At 54.1% G+C, this 9,886-nt stretch overlaps 1 pseudogene; it reads left to right on the forward strand.

The window, feature by feature from the left end:
- Window positions 1-2,261: 2,261 nt before the first annotated feature.
- Window positions 2,262-9,886, forward strand: part of LOC124013873 — a 14,703-nt pseudogene continuing 7,078 nt past the window's right edge.

Raw genomic sequence — 9,886 nt, forward strand, 5'->3', positions numbered from 1 at the left:
TTGAAAGCTATTGTGAGCAGAGGGCCTGGAAATCTTTTTTCTCTCCTAGGTTCAGTTTGAATTCCCTTTCTCCACTCCCAGCATGCCTGTATTTCTTCCACCTCACTGCTCTCTTTGGCCAGCTAGCTCCCTCTACTAAGGGCTGGTATCAGTTAGGTCACCCATTGAGGAGCCCATTGTCTAGACGATTGACTCTGAAAAAATAAATGCCGTAATCCTTAAAATGTTTGCACTCTGTTTTAGTTAGAGGGCGAAGTAGCGAGATAGTAAGGTTCATATTGCATGCCTGTCATGTTGTGTGTTAAAAATCCAGGGAGGACCAGGATTTTAAAACAGGCATGAAACAGAAACACCTCTGAACTCTGTTTGCAGGGCAACAGGCCAGCCCACTGTCATAAACGCCAGTGAGACACAATGACCCTATACTGCTCTGGGGTCATGTGACGTCAATCCTATCTTAACACTATTAATTAGGAAAAAAAAGTTATTTTCAAATAAAAGACCTATTGTTTTTTTGGACAAAATAAGTGTTAAGACCTGGCTCATAGTTCGTAACAACAGAGGGAGACCACGCAAACTAAATACTAATAATACAAAATATACAGAAGCTGTCGACGTCTGTAGCGTATGCAGTATGTGGGTGAGAGGGGGAGAGGGTGTTGTACGGTGAAAACACACCAACAACCCAAACGTGTTGAAGCCCGCCCTGCCAGTCAGGGAACGGGAGACTGCTGGCTGATGTAGCCAGTATTTATAGCCTGCAGGCCAAGCCTGCCCTGGTGAGCCACATCAGCTGATGTAGCCAGTCTTTATAGCCTGCAAGGCCAAGCCTGCCCTGGTGAGCCACATCCAGTCTTTATAGCCTGCAAGGCCAAGTAGCCACATCAGCTGATGTAGCTTTATAGCCTGCAAGGCCAAGCCCTGCCCTGGTGAGCCACATTAGCTGATGTAGCCAGTCTTTATAGCCTGCAAGGCCAAGCCTGCCCTGGTGAGCCACATTAGCTGATGTAGCCAGTCTTTATAGCCTGCAAGGCCAAGCCTGCCCTGGTGAGCCACATCAGCTGATGTCTTTATAGCCAGCCTGCCCTGGTGAGCCACATCAGCTGCCTGCCTGTAAGGCCAAGCCTGCCCTGGTGAGCCACATTAGCTGATGATTCTCCCAGCTCTGCCCGTTGGCCTCCTGCAACAAGCAGACTACCAAACAGGAAGAGACAGAGTGGGAGAGCCGTCACAAATGTCATATTAATATTGAGCACTTCTGAACATGTCGGTAGTATGTCTGCTACTTCCTCATTCTTACATGTATAATTTCCTCCAGATAAAATCCGTATTTGTCACTCAAAATGTATCCGCAAAAAAAACACTTTACAGATCATTTCACTGCTACCTTTGCTCTGTCAAACAAGTTTTAACGTCCGCTGTGTGGGTTGATATATCTCAACTCTCTGACAGCGCAAACCAATTTGTCTGTGTCAATCACTTGTTTATTTAGTCTTTGGCATCGATGACTCATCGACTTGTCAAGGCATGCTTGTGGTGTTACTAAGAAAGAGAGAGAATGTTTCTTGGCTGTCGAAAACAGCAGGATGTGTTTCTCTACCTTTCCACGCTCTTCAGTGTGTTCTCAAGAAAAGAAAAGAAGCAAAGAACACGCTAAAATAAAATACTAAGTACTAAAGGTACTAAAAGGTCAACATCCATATGATATAATACTTAATGTTAGCCATTAGCCATTAGCCATTATCCATTAAATCAAGGTCGGTTCAAACCGGACCGAATCAGAACTAATCATAGACGCTATTTTTGGGCCAAATGAAGGCCGGTCTGGGCCGGACCAAATCTAAACTAATCATATATGCCTATTTTTGGACCGGACCAGAAATCTACACCTGTGGATGTTCAAATCAAGGCCAGTACGTACAACCAAATTTAAACTAATAATTTAAATCAATAAGTCATGTGTCAGTCGGTGCTCACTAGGTTCATTCAAAGATGGGGTCAGCACTATGCTACTCTGCTCAGTCCAGTACTTGCCCCCACTCTCGGTGGTCTTTATTTAAAGATTTTTGCAATGTAGTACGATGATGTAGTAAAAAAATAAATAATGAAATCATGCATATCAATGACTCAGTTTTAAAAATGAAAATTCGCCATTTTAATCCTAAATAAATAAGAAGCTCTCTCTCTCTCTCTCTCTCTCTCTCTCTCTCTCTCTCTCTCTCTCTCTCTCTCTCTCTCTCTCTCCTCCTCCTCTCGCAAAGATGTCATATTATTATAACCCATTGTTAGAGGCTGTAGATGTAACACCGACCCACATAGAGACCGGATATCGGGGAGCAGCTGCTGATGGGAGCATGGTATCAGCGATCAGCCTCTGGAGTGTCCCGAGATAAACATCAGGGACAATGAGGCACCAAGACACCAACCCCTTCAAATTCTCACCAGGAACCCCCATCACTCCCCTCTCCCTCTCCCCCCACCCTCCCCCATCTCTGCTCTCCTCTAGATAACCCCCCGCACTCCCTCATCACTCCCCTCCTCTAGACTACCCCACCCCACCCTCATCACTCCCCTCCTCTACACTACCTCACTCCACCCCATCATCCCTCCTCTACACTACCCCACCCACCCTCATCACTCCTCTAGACTACCCCACTCCACCCCATCACCCCCTCCTCTAGACTACCCCCACCCTCATCCCCCCTCCTCTATAGACTACCCCACTCTACCTCATCACTCCTCTAGACTACCCTACTCCACCCCATCACTCCCTCCTAGACTACCCCACTCCACCCCATCACCCTCTAGACTACCCCACTCCACCCTCATCACTCCCCTCTAGACTACCCCACTCCACCTCATCACTCCTCTAGACTACCCCACTCCACCTCATCACTCCTCCAGACTACCCCACTCCACCCTCATCACTCACTCTAGACTACCCCACTCCACCCCATCACTCACTCTAGACTACCCCACTCCACCCCATCACTCCTCTACACTACCCCACTCCACCCTCATCACTCCTCTGACTACCCCACTCCACCTCATCACTCCTCTAGACTACCCCACTCCACCCATCACTCCTCCTCTATACCCCACCCTCATCCCACTCCCTCTAGACTACCCACCCACCTCATCACTCCTCTAGACTACCCACTCCACCCCTCATCACTCCTCCTCTAGACTACCCCACTCTACCCTCATCACTCCCCTCCTAGACTACCCCACTCCACCCCATCACTCCTCTAGACTACCCCACTCCACCTCATCACTCCCCTCCTCTAGACTACCCCACTCTACCCTCATCACTCCTCTAGACTACCCCACTCCCACCCTCATCACTCCTCTAGACTACCCCACTCCACCATCACTCCTCTAGACTACCCCACTCCACCCTCATCACCCTCTCCTCTAGACTACCCCCACTCTACCCCATCACTCCTCTCAGACTACCCCACTCCACCCCATCCTCTCTGACCCCACTCCCACCCCCATCACTCCTCTAGACTACCCCACCCACCATCACTCCCCTCCTCAGACTACCCCACTCCACCCCATCACTCCTCCTAGACTACCCCACCTACCCCATCACTCCTCTAGACTACACTCCACCTCATCACTCCTCTAGACTACCCCACTCCACCCTCATCACTCCCCTCCTCTAGACTACCCCACTCCACCCCATCACTCCTCTAGACTACCCCACTCCACCCTCATCACTCCTCTAGACTACCCCACTCCACCCTCATCACTCCTCTAGACTACCCCACTCCACCCTCATCCTCCTCTAGACTACCCCACTCCACCCTCATCACTCCTCCTCTTGACTACCCCACTCCACCCCATCATCCCTCCTCTAGACTCCCCTCCACCTCATCACTCCTCTAGACTACCCCACTCCACCCTCATCACTCCCCTCTCTAGACTACCCCACTCCACCCTCATCACTCCACTCCTCTAGACTACCCCACTCCACCCTCATCACTCCTCTAGACTACCCCACTCCACCTCATCACTCCTCTAGACTACCCTCACCTCAACACTCCTCTAGACTACCCCACCCCACCCTCATCACTCCCCTCCTCTAGACTACCCCACTCCACCCTCATCACTCCTCTAGACTACCCCACTCTACCCTCATCACTCCCCTCCTCTAGACTACCCCACTCCACCCTCATCACCTCCTCTAGACTACCCCACTCCACCCTCATCACTCCTCTAGACTACCCCACTCCACCCTCATCACTCCTCTAGACTACCCCACCCCACCCCATCACTCCTCCCTAGACTACCCCACTCCACCCCATCACTCCTCTAGACTACCCCACTCCACCCTCATCACTCCTCTAGACTACCCCACTCCACCCTCATCACTCCTCTAGACTACCCCACTCCACCTCATCACTCCTCTAGACTACCCCACTCCACCCTCATCACTCCTCTAGACTACCCCACTCCACCCTCATCACTCCTCTAGACTACCCCACTCCACTCCATCACTCCTCTAGACTACCCCACTCCACCCCATCACTCCTCCATACTACCCCCACTCCACCCTCATCACTCCTCTAGACTACCCCACTCCACCTCATCACTCCTCTAGACTACCCCACTCCACCTCAACACTCCTCTAGACTACCCCACCCCACCCTCATCACTCCCCTCCTCTACACTACCCCACTCCACCCCATCACTCCTCTAGACTACCCCACCCCACCCTCATCACTCCCTCCTCTAGACTACCCCACTCCACCCCATAACTCCTCCTCTAGACTACCCCACTCCACCCTCATCACTCCTCTAGACTACCCCACTCCACCCCCATCACTCCTCTAGACTACCCCACTCCACCCTCATCACTCCTCTAGACTACCCCACTCCACCCTCATCACTCCTCTAGACTACCCCACACCTCACCTCCTCCATCACCCCCCCACTCCCACCCTCCTCCTCTAGACTACCCCACTCCACCCTCATCACTCCTCTAGACTACCCCACTCCACCTCATCACTCCTCCATACTACCCCACTCCACTCATCACTCCTCTAGACTACCCCACTCCACCCTCATCACTCCTCTAGACTACCCCACTCCACCCTCATCACTCCTCTAGACTACCCCACTCCCACCCTCATCACTCCTCTAGACTACCCCACTCCACCCTCATCACTCCTCTAGACTACCCCACTCCACCCTCATCACTCCCCTCCTCTAGACTACCCCACTCCACCCTCATCACTCCTCTCCTCTAGAGTTCCCCCCTTCCACCCCATCATTCCTCTCTTCTAGACTACCCCACTCCACCCTCATCACTCCCCTCCTCTAGACTACCCCACTCCACCCTCATCACTCCTCTCCTCTAGAGTTCCCCCTTCCACCCCATCATTCTCTCTTCTAGACTACCCCCCACCCTCATCACTCCCTCCTCTAGACTACCCCACTCCACTCCATCATCACTCCCCACTCCTCTCCTCTAGACTACCCCACTCCACCCTCATCACTCCTCTAGACTACCCCACTCCACCCTCATCACTCCTCTAGACTACCCCACTCCACCCTCATCACTCCTCTAGATACCCCACTCCACCCTCATCACTCCTCTAGACTACCCCACTCCACCCTCATCACTCCTCTAGACTACCCCACTCCCACCCTCATCACTCTCTAGACTACCCCCTCCCACCTCATCACTCCTCTAGACTACCCCACTCACCCTCATCACTCCTCTAGACTGCCCCACTCCACCCCATCACTCCTCTAGACTACCCCCACCCTCATCACTCCTCTCCTCTAGACTACCCCCTTCCACCCCATCACTCCTCTACACTACCCCACTCCCACCATCACTCCTCTAGACTACCCCACTCCACCTCATCTCTCCTCTAGACTACCCCACTCCCCCCATCACTCCTCTACACTACCCCACTCCACCCTCATCACTCTTCCTAGACTACCCCACTCCACCCCATCACTCCTCTACACTACCCACTCACACCCTCATCACTCTTCTCTAGACTACCCCACTCCACCTCATCACTCCCCTCCTCTAGACTACCCCTCCACCTCATCACTCCTCTCTAGACTACCCCCTCCCTCATCCTCTCCTCTAGACTATCCACTCCACCTATCACTCCCCTCCTCTAGACTACCCCACTCCACCTCATCACTCCCCTCCTCTAGACTACCCCACTCCACCTCATCACTCCTCTAGACCACCCCACTCCACCCTCATCACTCCCCCTCCTCTAGACTACCCCACTCACCTCATCACTCCTCTGAACCACCCCACTCCCACCCTCATCACTCCCCTCCTCTAGACTACCCCACTCCCACCCTCATCACTCCCCTCCCTCTAGACTACCCCACTCCACCCTCATCCTCCTCTCCTCTACACTACCCCACTCCCACCCTCATCACTCCTCCTCTAGACTACCCCACTCCACCCCATCACTCCTCTAGACTACCCCACTCCACCTCATCACTCGCTCCTCTAGACTACCCCACTCCACCCCATCACTCCTCTAGACTACCCCACTCCACCCTCATCACTCCCTCCTCTAGACTACCCCACTCCACCCCATCACTCCTCTAGACTACCCCACTCCACCTCATCATCCCTCCTCTAGACTACCCCACTCCACCCCATCACTCCCTCCTCTAGACTACCCCACTCCACCTCATCACTCCCCTCCTCTAGACTACCCCACTCTACCCCATCACTCCTCTAGACTACCCCACTCCACCTCATCACTCCCCTCCTCTAGACTACCCCACTCCACCCCATCACTCCCCTCCTCTAGACTACCCCACTCCACCCTCATCACTCCTCTAGACTACCCCACTCCACCCTCATCACTCCTCTTAGACTACCCCACTCCACCCTCATCACTCCTCTAGACTACCCCACTCCACCCTCATCACTCCCCTCCTCTAGACTACCCCACTCCACCCTCATCACTCCCTCCTCCTAGACTACCCCACTCCACCCTCATCACTCTTCTAGACTACCCCACTCTACCCCATCACTCCTCCTCACTCCCACTCTACCCCATCACTCCTCTTGACTACCCCACTCCACCCTCATCACTCCTCTAGACTACCCCACTCCACCCCATCACCTCTCTACACTACCCCACTCCACCCTCATCACTCCCTCCTCTAGACTACCCCACTCCACCCCATCACTCCTTCTAGACTACCCCACTCTACCCATCACTCCTCTAGACTACCCCACTCCACCCTCATCACTCCTCTAGACTACCCCACTCCACCCTCATCACTCCCCTCCTCTAGACTACCCCACTCCACCCTCATCACTCCTCTAGACTACCCCACTCCACCCTCATCACTCCTCTAGACTACCCCACTCCACCCTCATCACTCCCCTCCTCTAGACTACCCCACTCCACCCTCATCACTCCTCTCCTCTAGACTACCCCACTCCACCCCATCACTCCTCTCTAGACTACCCCACTCCACCCTCATCACTCCTCTAGACTACCCCCTACTCCACTCCTCGACTACCCATCTACCTCATCCTCTAGACTACCCCACTCCACCCCATCACTCCTCTCCTCTAGACTACCCCACTCCTACCCCATCACTCCTCTAGACTACCCCTCCACCCTAATCACTCCTCTAGACTACCCCACTCTACCCTCATCACTCCTCTAGACTACCCCACTCCACCCTCATCACTCCTCTAGACTACCCCACTCCACCCTCATCACTCCCTCCTCTAGACTACCCCCACTCCACCCTCATCACTCCTCTAGACTACCCCCTCCACCCCATCACTCTCTCTAGACTACCCCACTCCACCCTCATCACTCCTCTAGACTACCCCACTCCACCCTCATCACTCCTCCTCTAGACTACCCCTCCACCCCTCATCACTCCTCTAGACTACCCCACTCCACCCCATCACTCCTCTAGACTACCCCACTCCACCTCATCACTCCTCTAGACTACCCCACTCCACCCTCATCACTCCTCTAGACTACCCCACTCCACCCTCATCACTCCCCTCCTCTAGACTACCCCACTCCACCCTCATCACTCCCTCCTCTAGACTACCCCACTCCACCCTCATCACTCCCCTCCTCTAGACTACCCCACTCCACCCTCATCACTCCTCTAGACTACCCCACTCCACCCTCATCACTCCTCTAGACTACCCCACTCCACCCTCATCACTCCTCTAGACTACCCCACTCCACCCTCATCACTCCTCTAGACTACCCCACTCCACCCTCATCACTCCTCTACACTACCCCACTCTACCCCATCACTCCTCTACACTACCCCACTCCACCTCATCACTCCTCTAGACTACCCCACCCACCCCCATCACTCCTCTAGACTACCCCACTCCACCCTCATCACTCCTCTAGACTACCCCACTCCACCTCATCACTCCTCTAGACTACCCCACTCCACCCTCATCACTCCTCCTCTACACTACCCCACTCCACCTCATCACTCCTCTAGACTACCCCACTCCACCCTCATCACTCCTCTACACTACCCCACTCCACCTCATCACTCCTCTAGACTACCCCACTCCACCCTCATCACTCCTCTACACTACCCCACTCCACCCTCATCACTCCTCTAGACTACCCCACTCCACCCTCATCACTCCTCTAGACTACCCCACCCACCCTCATCACTCCTCTAGACTACCCCACTCCACCCCCATCACCTCCTCTAGACTACCCCACTCCACCCTCATCACTCCTCTAGACTACCCCACTCACCCTCATCACTCCTCTCTAGACTACCCCACTCCACCCTCATCACTCTCTCTAGACTACCCCACTCCACCCTCATCACTCCCCTCCTCTAGACTACCCCACTCCACCCTCATCACTCCTCTAGACTACCCCACTCCACCCTCATCACTCCCCTCCTCTAGACTACCCCACTCCACCCTCATCACTCCTCTCCTCTAGACTACCCCACTCCACCTCATCACTCCTCTAGACTACCCCCCACCCTCATCACTCCTCTAGACTACCCCCTCCACCCTCCATCACTCCTCTAGACTACCCCACTCCACCCTCATCACTCCCCTCCTCTAGACTACCCCACTCCACCTCATCACTCCTCTAGACTACCCCACTCCACCTCATCACTCCTCTAGACTACCCCACTCCACCCTCATCCACTCCTCTACACTACCCCACTCCACCCTCATCACTCCCTCTCTAGACTACCCCACTCCACCTCATCACTCCTCTAGACTACCCCACTCCACCCTCATCACTCCTCTAGACTACCCCACTCCACCCTCATCACTCCTCTAGACTACCCCACTCCACCCTCATCACTCCTCTCACGACTACCCCACTCCACCCTCATCACTCCTCTCAGACTACCCCACTCCACCCTCATCACTCCTCTAGACTACCCCACTCCACCCTCATCACTCCTCTAGACTACCCCACTCCACCCTCATCACTCCTCCTAGACTACCCCACTCCACCCTCATCACTCCTTCTAGACTACCCCACTCCACCCTCATCACTCCTCTAGACTACCCCACTCCACCCTCATCACTCCTCTAGACTACCCCACTCCACCTCATCACTCCTCTAGACTACCCCACTCCACCTCATCACTCCTCTCCTCTAGACTACCCCACTCCACCCTCATCACTCCTCTAGACTACCCCACTCCACCCTCATCACTCCTCTAGACTACCCCACTCCACCCTCATCACTCCCCTCCTCTAGACTACCCCACACCACCCTCATCACTCCCCTCCTCTAGACTACCCCACTCCACCCCATCACTCCCTCTAGACTACCCCACTCCACCCCATCACTCCCTCTAGACTACCCCACTCCACCCCATCACTCCTCTAGACTACCCCACTCCA

This window comes from Oncorhynchus gorbuscha, linkage group LG25 (assembly GCF_021184085.1).
Source record: "Oncorhynchus gorbuscha isolate QuinsamMale2020 ecotype Even-year linkage group LG25, OgorEven_v1.0, whole genome shotgun sequence".
Classification (NCBI taxonomy): domain Eukaryota; kingdom Metazoa; phylum Chordata; class Actinopteri; order Salmoniformes; family Salmonidae; genus Oncorhynchus; species Oncorhynchus gorbuscha.